At 46.7% G+C, this 11,370-nt stretch overlaps 1 non-coding gene across 1 annotated transcript; it reads left to right on the top strand.

Annotated features, from left to right (window-relative positions):
- Positions 1-239: 239 nt before the first annotated feature.
- Positions 240-320, top strand: TRNAL-AAG (transfer RNA leucine (anticodon AAG)). The gene has a single exon. It is a non-coding gene; the product is annotated as a tRNA-Leu (tRNA).
- Positions 321-11,370: the final 11,050 nt, after the last annotated feature.

Genomic DNA, 11,370 nt, shown 5'->3' with positions numbered 1-11,370 from the left:
GTTAAGGCTTTGACTTATAGAGGGGTAAGTAAGGGAAGGAGGACACGAAGCACACACAAGAGAGGAAGGGAATGATTGGCTTGGATTCATTACATCCCATAAAATGCATAACTTATGATCTTTATACTGCAAAAAATGTTTTTAATGCGATGACATAAATACTACTGAAGTTTTCAACGAGATGGTGGTCAACTTGGTCTAATGTTCAAGATAAAACTCATCTCCATACTGGTCACAGCGACGAGATGGCCGAGTTGGTCTAAGGCGCCAGATTAAGGTTCTGGTCCGAAAGGGCGTGGGTTCAAATCCCACTCTCGTCAATAGAACGGAAGTTTGCGACTGAAGGTTTCGTCGGCCGTTCCAGGCCTTGCAACTGTGAGTTTCGCCTTCGCATGGTTTTTGCCTTCTGCTAGGAGCAAACACTGCTTATTTTGCATTCTGCTCTGTTGGTTTACCTCTTTGCTCGCCACTCGGAAATCACACACACACACACATGCTCTAGACTCAAGACCACATAAAAGCCAAGGAGATGGCAGAAGAGGTGACGGAGCACGCGTGCAAGGTGGAGGGAGGGGAGGGGAAGCTCCTCACAGCTGTGTGCATATAACCCGAGCCTTCAATATTGGACAAAACGACATGTTGAACGCCTAGAGATGAACGACCTTTCTCACTTGTGTGCTAAAAGGCTGGCTTCTGAAGAGCTCGGCGGCAGCTTGTGTTGTAACTTGTGCCTCCACTAGGCTAGGCCTACCTCTCTTCACAAGGTGCGGAAGACGATCATGAGGAGTGCAACCAATAGCTTTCATCCAAGCGGTGCATCAGCTACCGTCGATCCATGATCATAACTAAAGTGTCATACGGAGGGCCACAAACAACCTTCACACAGCAAAAGGTAAAGACTACTCACATCAATAGCTATTAACCCCTGCCCTATTCAGTGGTACCCCCTACTACTCGGCCTGTTTTAAAAAAAGACCTCCAATACATAGGAATATTCCACCATGCCTTCGTGGATCAAAAGTGCTGACCTTCTACACTAATCACCATCGGCACTGCGTAACGCTACAGCAAGAGAGAGAGGCGAGTGCCACAAGTTAGAGATAGCGAGAGGCCAATGTTGCAAGCTGGAGAGAGAGAGAGAGAGAGAGAGAGAGATGAAATAAAATGCTATACTAAACATCTTCAAAAGGCCCAAGGATGCCCGACATCGGGCGTTGTCCAAGAAAGTATTGCATCGGTCGCTGAAGAGCTTCGTCAATGTCAACCTTTGTAAATACTTGTATTGGGCGTCTCCCATGTTGTGCTAGAATAGTCCTGATTCTCTGATGGAGCCTCTGTCGATGTCGTGGTCCCCTTGTAGATGTGGGCGTCTAGCTCTCACGAGCTCAGTGGCTCCTCTGTCACACTAATATACCCCTGGTAGAAGTGGGCTCTGAAGTTTGATGTAAAGCATGCTCATCTAGCTGTTGAGTCCTTGTTCTAGAGAGAGAGAGAGAGAAATAAAATGAGATGTTATGTTAAACGTCTTCAAAAGGCCAAAATGACCTATGAGACCAAACCGATACAATCCTTGTGGATCTAATCCAATGTTTGGGTACAAAAGTAAAATGGAGTAAAGTGAAAGACTAAAGAGTAAAAAAACTAAAATCATCATCGTCATCAGCAATGCCTCGGTCGTTGAAGAGCTTCATCAATTCCCACCTCCGTAAATAGTCATACTGGACGATATGGGCATCTCCCATATCGTGCTAGAATAGTCTCGATCCTCTAGTGAAGCCTCCATCGATGTCATGGTCGCCCTCATAGACGTGGACGCTTAGCTCTCCCGAGCTCAGTGGCTCTGTCCACTAATATACCTTTGGTATAAGTGGGCTCTGAAGGCTACTGTGCATGTTCATGTGGATGTTGAGTCCCTACTCTAAAGAAGTCAGTGATGTCCCTCTGTAAATGTCTCCCATTGCCTTGTCTCCTCAAGAGACTCTCCCTATGTCTGCACAGCTCTAGCAAAAACAACATAAGGTATATCTGATCCTGATAACTCATGACTCTAGCCCTCTCTAAACAGACAATGAAAGCGGCCTCATATCTCACAATATACCGGGCAATGACAAATGTGATGTAACTCTGTATCTGGCTCCATATGACACAATTGACATATCCTCGCTTCTATTGGTACTCTCCTAAATATGACAGTCTCAATCTCTAGCTGATGCAATGATGTGCGCATCTGACCGATAGCACATCGTATCCCATAGGATAAATGAGTGTCCATATAGGCCGGTCTGATCACATATCCATCTTCTGTTAGTTGGAGAAGATGATCTCTATAGAAAGCCATCTTCATGCCCAACTCTTGTATCAATTTTATCCATGTGCTTCTCGTATCTAGCTGAATCAAATCCTAACGTATAAGTCTAGTGATCTATGTCCGTTTAAGAGAAAGGGAGGGTACATCCAAGGAGTATTGGAATGGGGGCAGTCTAGGGAGGGTACATCCAAGGAGTATTGGAATGGGGGCAGACTATCCATGCTGAAGCCATGTGATTGAAACCATGATGTCATGTGCCCATACATGCATGTTGTGTCCCCTTGTAGCGCTAGTTGGCCGAGCATATCTGTCTCTAGGGAGGTCCCATAAATGATGCATGAAGGAATTCTTTCATCAACCCCTTGACTAACCATATCATCGCGTATTGCATTTGGAGAGATGCCATCTCTTTGCAAATGCTAAAAATAGCCCAGATCTTTTTGATCATGCATGTCGACCAAGGCAATGCCAAGCACACCGTTTTCTTTCAATAACCCGTGGTGAACCATATCATCATGAATTCCTTTGTCCATATTGTAATAATAGCTTCTCAGTAATAAGAGTCCATTATTTTCTTGGGCAAATTATCCCTTAAATTTCAAAATTCCCAAAAATACCCTTGTATCTATTTTGCTTGGATTGTTCAAGATTTTCTAATCTTTTATTCTTTTGTGACAATTAAGATCCGTTTTTGGGTGCTTAGCATGTAGTTTGTCACAAATTATTTCAACAAAAAAAGGCGATCACGTCTAAAAATAATGAAGCAATTCATCTCCAAAGCCTACATAAGCAACGAAAATTCTAGTTTTAGCATCCTTGTGGAAAGCTACAATTTTTTTTTGTATCTCTGGAGATATTTAATCTCATAACCACTCTGTTACGAGCTCCACGCCTGCAACCACCTGTGTCTCCTGTCCAAGCCACCTCCGATGCAGGTTGAGAGAGAGAGAGAGAGAGAGAGAGAGAGAGAGAGAGAAGAGACCCTACGCAGGCCCCATCCGCGGCCCTTCTAGTTGTCGTCTGGTCTAGTGCCACTCACCTCGAGCCAAGTGCCTACCTCTTGCCACCTACTCTACCCTTAGATTTACCCTCATTCCGTGAGCTAAACCATCACCAGAGCGGGCACATGATGATGGGCATCACCTCCGAACAAGGACACGAAAAAATCTCAATCTCTCTCTCTCTCTCTCTCTCTCTCTCTCTCTCTCTCTCTCTCTCTGGCATCACCCTTGCACAGGCCATCTCTCTGAGAGAAAATCGCACATTCGCATGGCCACCTCCCCACCCCCAATCCCGAGGTCACGATCCAATTCATTGCACTTTGTAACGCTACCCCCCCCCCCCCCCCCCCCCCCCCCCCCCCCGCCCTCTCTCTCGCTGTTTCACTACTTGCACAGGGCACACTACCTGAATGGGCCGGAGCGAGCAGGTTCCACCACATGGCAAGGAGGAGTCCCCCGGCATCCCTCCCTCTATTATAGTAGTATAGATTCCCAAAGTACTAACATAAACTATTTTCCTCACTTGAAAAGCACAAAACGTGATTAGCTATCTTGGGTAGCAAGCTTCACCCAAACGTTGTGAGAGCTCAAATGTTCCTCATTTATTTCTTCATATGAGTGATTGGGGTCCTATGCCATTCTTTTGTGTGTTTTTTTCTTTTTTTTTGGGGTGTGTGTGTGTGTGTGTTTGTTTTAGAGTGTTGGCATCTCAAGTGACTATCCAATGTGATTCCATTATTTAATTTGGTGTTAAGGTATTTATTTTACTTATTTGTCAAAATCTGGGTAGGGAAATTCACTCAGGTTTCTATATAAGCAACCCTCATCCCCCATTGTACTATCATAAGCTCATTGCCAAGGTTGGTTGGTTCTCTCTCTCTCTCTCTCTCTCTCTCTCTCTCTCTCTCTTGTTTCCCTTGATCTACACGCTTTTGCATCGTCGACTTTGGCATGGTATCAGAGTTGTGTGCTCCTTGACCTTGGACGAGCAAGGCATTCTGTTGAGAACAAGAGAGACATACCGTGGAGAGCTCATGAAGATCCACTTCCTTGCCGATGGTGCAAACCTATTACTCTCTCTGTCACTTGCATTTTAAAGTGGGTTATAGGAGTTCCCTTGTTGTTGTTCCTTGCATTGTGAAATGCTTGTTGGCGTTCCAACCCATGGTGCCACAATCCATTGCTTCTCCATTGTTGTGCGTCAGATTGCGAGCATTTTAATACGTTGTTGATGACAATGTGTTGATCACACCCTTGGCCTCCAGATTGGCGTTTTGAAACACCTCTAGCGATGCTACTTGGACCCACTGGGGATGGCTACCCAACCCTTGCATTTTAAAATTCCCCCAAGTGACAGCGCTTGGCGACAACGACCTGCAACGATGGTGAAATCCTCCCACAACCTTGAGCGTGTTGAAACGCTACCAGTGGTGATGTCTTCCCAAGAAGCGATCTAAAACGCTACATGCCCCCCCTCCTTATCGGTTGCGTGAATGAGACGCCCTTGTCTACAAAGATCCTTCAAGCTAGCGTTTTGAAATGTTTTGTTGGCCTTGCTTTAAGGAGCAGCTTCGGCTTGGGAGTAGGAATCAACAGAGGATGTGGAGTGGCTTGGGAGAGGTAAGCAGTTTGGAGTTGAAGACAAGGATAACAGATTTTATGGAGCGGCTCGAAAGTCACATAGGAATGGAATTGCTTGGAGATATTGTACAGCTTGGAGGAATCCTACGGCCCTTGGAGTGCGATAAGGAGCACAAGAAAATCCCATACCTTCAACATGGCCTCCCCTTGCTCGAGTGCCCCCAACATTGACAAAAACCAGCAAGTGGCTATGGATAGCATATCAACCATCTTGTTAGCAGCCTATGCATCGGCACAGCTCTCAAGGAAACAGGAAAATTGTTTGGCTCGAGATTGTGAAGCCAAAAGAAAATGCCCAAATTTTTCGGAGGACAGAGACAAAGGCACGCTTGACAAGGAAACTGTCTCGGTACCCACGAGGTATGACCACAATTGTTATGAATGTGACTCGATGCTTTGTTTGGCTTGGGAGTTTGAAGACAAAGGCAACAGCAAGAACTCATAGATAGACAAAGATAAAGGCAAACTGGACAAAGATTATGGTAATACAAATTTGATAGAGGATATTGGCATGGCACACGTGTGGCGATGACCATAGTGGCCTCGACGTCAGATTTCTAGTCAAAGTGCAAGTGTCGCCACTAGCTTCAGCCAGAGAGAGGCTTGTGAGTGGGAGAGAGGGGCAAACAATGCTCCATATAATTAATTTGGACCCTTGTGTTTGAGTTCAAGTTATCGGCGATTGGACTCTAGGTCGAGTTCAAGGCACATGCATCTGGCAGGAACCAATCAGTTGTATCTAGAACACTATGAATGAGTGCACCAATCCATTGTTGCTGGTCAGATTATGTACAGGCTGTGTTTCAAACTTCATTAGCTGGAAATTATTTTCGAACATGATGTGTTCATAATTCATGAAAGGATATTCATGGACGTAGTGTGGTCTATAGTTCAATTTTCTAAAAGGCAACCGATGCTCAAGATGACATTCTTCTAAGTGTATCCAATGGAGTGTACAAGCGCTAGACGAGGGAGGGAGGGAGGGGGGGGGTTGCTTCATGCATGTCCGTGACCGAATTGGCATACACACCACAGTGCACCCAAGCAAGCTTCATGTGTGAATTGCCTCTGGATGCCCGTTCACAATTCTATTGGTTCCCACTTGTGTCCTCCAAGGATGTCTGGAAGTCAAAGCCTAGTTCAATTTTAACGAACAACCTTGCCATCAAATTCTTGAAATAGTAGGACCTTTTTTCTCACAATAAGGCAGGGGTTACTTAATGCTAAGAAACAAATTTAGGTAGAATCTGTTGGGGTATAGGCGTCTGTGCCTTGCCCGGCCGCCCAGAGTCTGGGCGCCCACTGACTTGTATACCTTATACATAGCATAAGTGTATAGGGGGCTGCTCACTCTTGGAGTCTCCCCACCCACATCGTGTCTGTCTCCTTCTCTCTCTCTCTCTCACTCTCCGTCTGTGGTGCTCCCCGATCCCCTTCAATTGGTATCAGAGCGTAGGTGCAGAGGGAGCGCGTGTGTGCACAGTCACGACGACAGCGGAGAGCCAGTTTCATTCCCGAAATCGCGTCCGCGCGCGCGCACTTTCAAGAGTGCAAACAGGGTTTCGACTTCGGCATCGGCAAATTCAGCTTTCCGAGAGCGTTTCCAGCAGGTGTCCTGTCGGTTTACCCCCGTTTCGAAGCCATTCGAGCCATCAGAAACCTCATTCGAGCTACGGTTGAGGAGCTGCATTTTTCAGCCCTCTTTTGGCAGTTTATGTTGCGTTTTTGGATCGAAACGGAGGTTTTTTGGCATAGCTTTCACACCCGGACTCGGATACATGTGATCCAGGAGTCTACCTTGGGGTTTTGGCACGCTCCAGACGCGCTCGTCATATCAGAATTTTAAAATTCTGAACGCTTAATTTTTTGCAGCAGCAGTTGTTTATTGTGTGTCGAAGATTCCACACATGGTTTGCTCTCAAATGTGAGAGTGATATTTTCTGCAAGTTTCCTCACAGGTGGGAGGATACGATGTATGCCTTATGTGGTTTGATGCTCAGGGAGACTAATGTGATTGCATTTTGAGCTCGGCAATGTATGCCTCGAGCATGTTTTTTGGCAGTCACAAGTAGAGCAGATATTTGTGTACTAGATTTGCAGGTGTTTGCAATGATGTATGCAAAGTGTGGAGATTGGTGCATGCATTTGGAGTGCGGTTTGATGCGCTTTGGTTGCTCATGATTTTGAGTGTGCAGTCAGTTTGGTTACTGGTTTTGTGGCCGTTTTACTAACGAAACTCTGGAAAAATTTTCCCAGGAGTTTTATGCGTATCATTTATGCGATCTAGGTAGAGATTGCGGGTTGCACTCAGCATTTGCGTGGGGTGTTCTCTGTAGGTGGGAGATTTGTGCATGTGTATGCATCGATACCGCATAGTGTGGGCTTGGTGATTAGCTCACAGATTGCAGTGTGATACTAGAGCAGGCGAGGCTTGTATTGACATTGCGGGAGCTTTATTTTGGAGTGTGTCTCACAGGTTTTACATTGTGTTTCTGGCCATATTGGTAGACAGTTTCCAGGTTTTGTTGGTGAGGTGGTTTTGCTATCTAGCTTGCTACTTGTGCTCATGGCAGAGACAGGTGATCGATTAGATTGTGACCCCTCACAGATGCGCGTGTTTGATGGGTCAAACTTTGCGGCATGGAGAGAGTGTATGCTTGATGCATTGACACAGCGAGGGTTTCATCGACCATTGAGTGGTGATGTAGGTAGACCTTCAAACATGTCTGACGATCAGTGGCAGGAGTTAGAGGAGATGGCACTATCTACACTCTCTTTGCACCTTGCGGAATCTGTATATGCTCTTGTTATGTATGAGACTACTTCGAGAGCACTTTGGCGCAGATTACATGATATGTATGATAGATCTGAGTCATCAAGGACTCGTGTGAGACATGTACATTCACGAGTACGCCGACAGGTGATATGTTGGTATTGTGGTCATTCTGGCCACGTTAGACGGCGCTGTTTTCGTCGTATGCGACATCGTAGGAGACATGACAGTCTCAGAGATGTATGTAGTGATGCCATGGACTCAGTTGCTTTGACAGTTGAGGCACATGTAGTGTCGAAGTATACTAGTGACGTGGATGTCACTTTTACCTCGAGCTATGCACGAGATGCCATACATGTGGATAGTGCACTCCCTTCGCAGTGGTTGCTAGATGCAGATGCTATGTTTCATGTCACGCCGCATCGTGAATGGTTTTGTAGCTATTCTAGCGGGATGTTTGGCAATGTACGTTTGACCGATGGATCGGTGCATGCGATAGCAGGTGCAGGAGATGTGAGACTGTCATTACCGAGTGGTGCATCTTACTTGTTACAACATGTGCGCTATGTACCAGATTTGACAGTGAATTTGATCTCGATTGGTCAGCTTAGAGATTGTGGATGTCAGATATTGCTACGAGAGCGAGATTTTGTGATGCATTTGGGTTCGCTAGTGATTGCGAGAGGTGCTAGGAGTGGTACAGGTTACCCATTGCATGTGGATCGCGAGAGAGACGGTGTTGTCTCTGTGATCACGCAACCAGGTAGAGAGTGAGAGAGCAGGCGAGTCTCTTTTGCAGGGTACTTTGCATGGAGTGCAGAGTAGTGAGCTCGTTGTGCACACAGTTGGGGCACGACTTGAGCAGTCACACAGAGAGGTGACAGAGTCAGACATGCATGCTTTGCTAGTGACTGAGCAAAGAAGAGAGTCAGTTGTGCGAGATACTTCTATGCAGGATAGACAGGTAGAGCGATCTTGCTCTAGTGAGTCACGACAGGAGGATGTTGTGCAAGAGTCTATGCATACGGAGTTAGAGCATGAGAGCTCTAGTGAGTCACAGCAGATTGAGTGGTCATGTTTGCAGTGGATGATTGTAGAGGAGACTGAGATGTCAGCAATTATGCAGTCATTCCTTTCTATGCTCGACAGTGAGCATGGGGATATAGTTGTGCAGGATATGTCTTCCAGCAGACACCTAGAGCAGTTGGTTTGCTCTGAGGTTGCATGACAGGTTGATGCGTCTTTTGCGGACAATCAGGAGATGCATGTGGCTGACACACCTTGTCAGTCAGAGATGCCTATTGCCAGGGATATATATGTTGATGCATGCTCTGTAGAGCTAGCAGGGCCCGCTAGCATTGCATCGGCATTCGGTGGTCTCATGTATGAGATGTTGATCTTGAGACCGGATATCGCAGCTGCAGTGGGAGCATTTGCAGTTGGGGTTGTCTGTCGTTTGTTGACTGATGATGGCATAGTGCACGAGGGACATATGCAGGTATTGTGTACATACTTGCAGTACGTGTGCAGTACGTCTGGTGGTGTATAGACTTACACGGGAGCAGGACAGCCGGATGCACACGATCACAGCCAGCCAGTGGGCATAGGTTGAGAGCGGTTTTCTCTCACCTTTTGTAGTCTTTAGACTAGGTTCTCTTGCTTAAAGGCACAGTCGCCTTTAAGTGGGAGGTTGTTGGGGTATAGGCGTCTGTGCCTTGCCCGGCCGCCCAGAGTCTGGGCGCCCACTGACTTGTATACCTTATACATAGCATAAGTGTATAGGGGGATGCTCACTCTTGGAGTCTCCCCACCCACATCGTGTCTGTCTCCTTCTCTCTCTCTCTCACTCTTCGTCTGTGGTGCTCGCCGATCCCCTTCAGAAACTACAAGAAATCTCTCTCTCTCTCTCTCTCTCTCTCTCTCTCTCTCTCTCTCTCTCTCTCTCTCTCTCTCTCTCTCTCTCTCTCTCTCTCTCTCTCTCTCTCTCTCTTTTGCAAAAGAATGGAAGTCATATAGAACTGTAGTCTGGATGAAGCGTTTGATTCTCTCTCTCTCTCTCTCTCTCTCTCTCTCTCTCTCTCTCTCTCTCTCTCTCTCTCTCTCTCTCCCTCTCTCTCTCTCTCTCTCTCTCTCTCTCTCTCTCTCTCTCTCTCTCTCTCTCTCTCTCTCTCTCTCTCTCTCTCTCTCTCTCTGGCTTGTTGCACATCCATTTGATTTTGTGCATGCATGCAAGGGAATGGGAGGTTGTGACAGGGACGGAGATGCTACCCATGTAGGGGTTATGCAGAGGGAGATGGGGAGCCACACACAATAAGGAGGCTGACAGCAGGCTGAATAACATGAGTAGTGCACGCAATGCCAAACACAGCAGCGGGAGTCTCCATGCGATGGTGCAAGAGACACTGTGGTGGAAGATATCAGAGGAGGGGGGCACACGACAACTGAAGGAGCGAAGGGCGTAGTGGGCATGCAAGAGGAGTAGCTAGTAGAAAATGGATGGGAAGTTGGGGGCTATGGTACTACAAGCGTAGGGTAAGGATGAAGGGTTTCTCCCCCACCAGTCATCACTTCTATGGAGGTATAGGGTTGCTATGCATAATCTCTCTACACAGTCCTAGGGCAGCCACCTCTTCGAGATCCGCCAAAGCCATGCCCACACACATGTGCTTTCTTCACCACAGAGATGGTAAAGAAATCCATTGACATCAAGAAGACTAGGAGAGCATATGATCAAGATGGCCTGGTAGTAGCAAAGCATTTTATACATGCCAAAGATCTACTGACAGAGCTTCTAGCAGTGATGTTCAATCGTGCCATTTGTGAGGTCCTACCTAATACTTGGAGTTTGTCCACTATCATACCTATCTTCAAGTCACGGGACCCTATGGAGCTTGGGAATTACCGCCTTATCATGACTAGACACACATTGTCACGGTTGTACGCATCCATCCTTGACCAACAGTTGAGTAGTTGGGCTGAGAGAGAGGGTGTACAAGCAGCATGACAAGCGGGTTTCAGGAGAGATTTCTCTACTCTTGATCATATTTTGAAACTGAGAGCCATTATTGAGGAGGGGAGATCACGTGGGAGTGTTGGAATTAGGGTTGCAGAGAAACACACACAGCTTGGAGAAGACGAAGGAAGCTCAAGGCACACAATAGAGAGTGTGTTACTTAGTATGCAATGGAAAGATAGATAGCCCTAGAGGGCGTATATACAATGCTCGAGGGAAAAAACCTCCTAAAGAGGGAAAAAATGCCCCGGCGGTCCTAGTGTGTTCACACACATCACTACCACATGTATATGGTAACAAATCCCCCCTGGAGTGATGCAGTGAACGAGAGCTGGCACATGAGTAAAGGGAAGTGCCATGCCCTGAGGACATGATCAGTCCACAAAGGGGAGTAAGCGAAAAGCTTCAATCTTCTCACGAGACAATGCCTTTGTGAAAAGATCCGCAAGGTTGTCCTGTGTTGGCACATAAGCCAAGCTAATCTCTCCTACTGAGAGCCTCTCCCTGACATAGTGGTAATGCACCTCAATGTGCTTTGTGCGAGCATGAAAAAATGGGTTCCTCGCAACTGCCAATGCGCTCTGACTGTCAGTGTAGATAGTGTTGGCAGTGTCCTGTCCAGCACCCAAATCAG

The sequence above is a fragment of the Adiantum capillus-veneris genome, chromosome 4 (assembly GCF_014529385.1).
Source record: "Adiantum capillus-veneris isolate H3 chromosome 4, ASM1452938v2, whole genome shotgun sequence".
NCBI classification, from domain to species: Eukaryota; Viridiplantae; Streptophyta; class Polypodiopsida; order Polypodiales; family Pteridaceae; genus Adiantum; species Adiantum capillus-veneris.
Note: the sequence above shows the minus strand (reverse complement) of the source record. Positions and strands in the feature narration are given on the sequence as shown.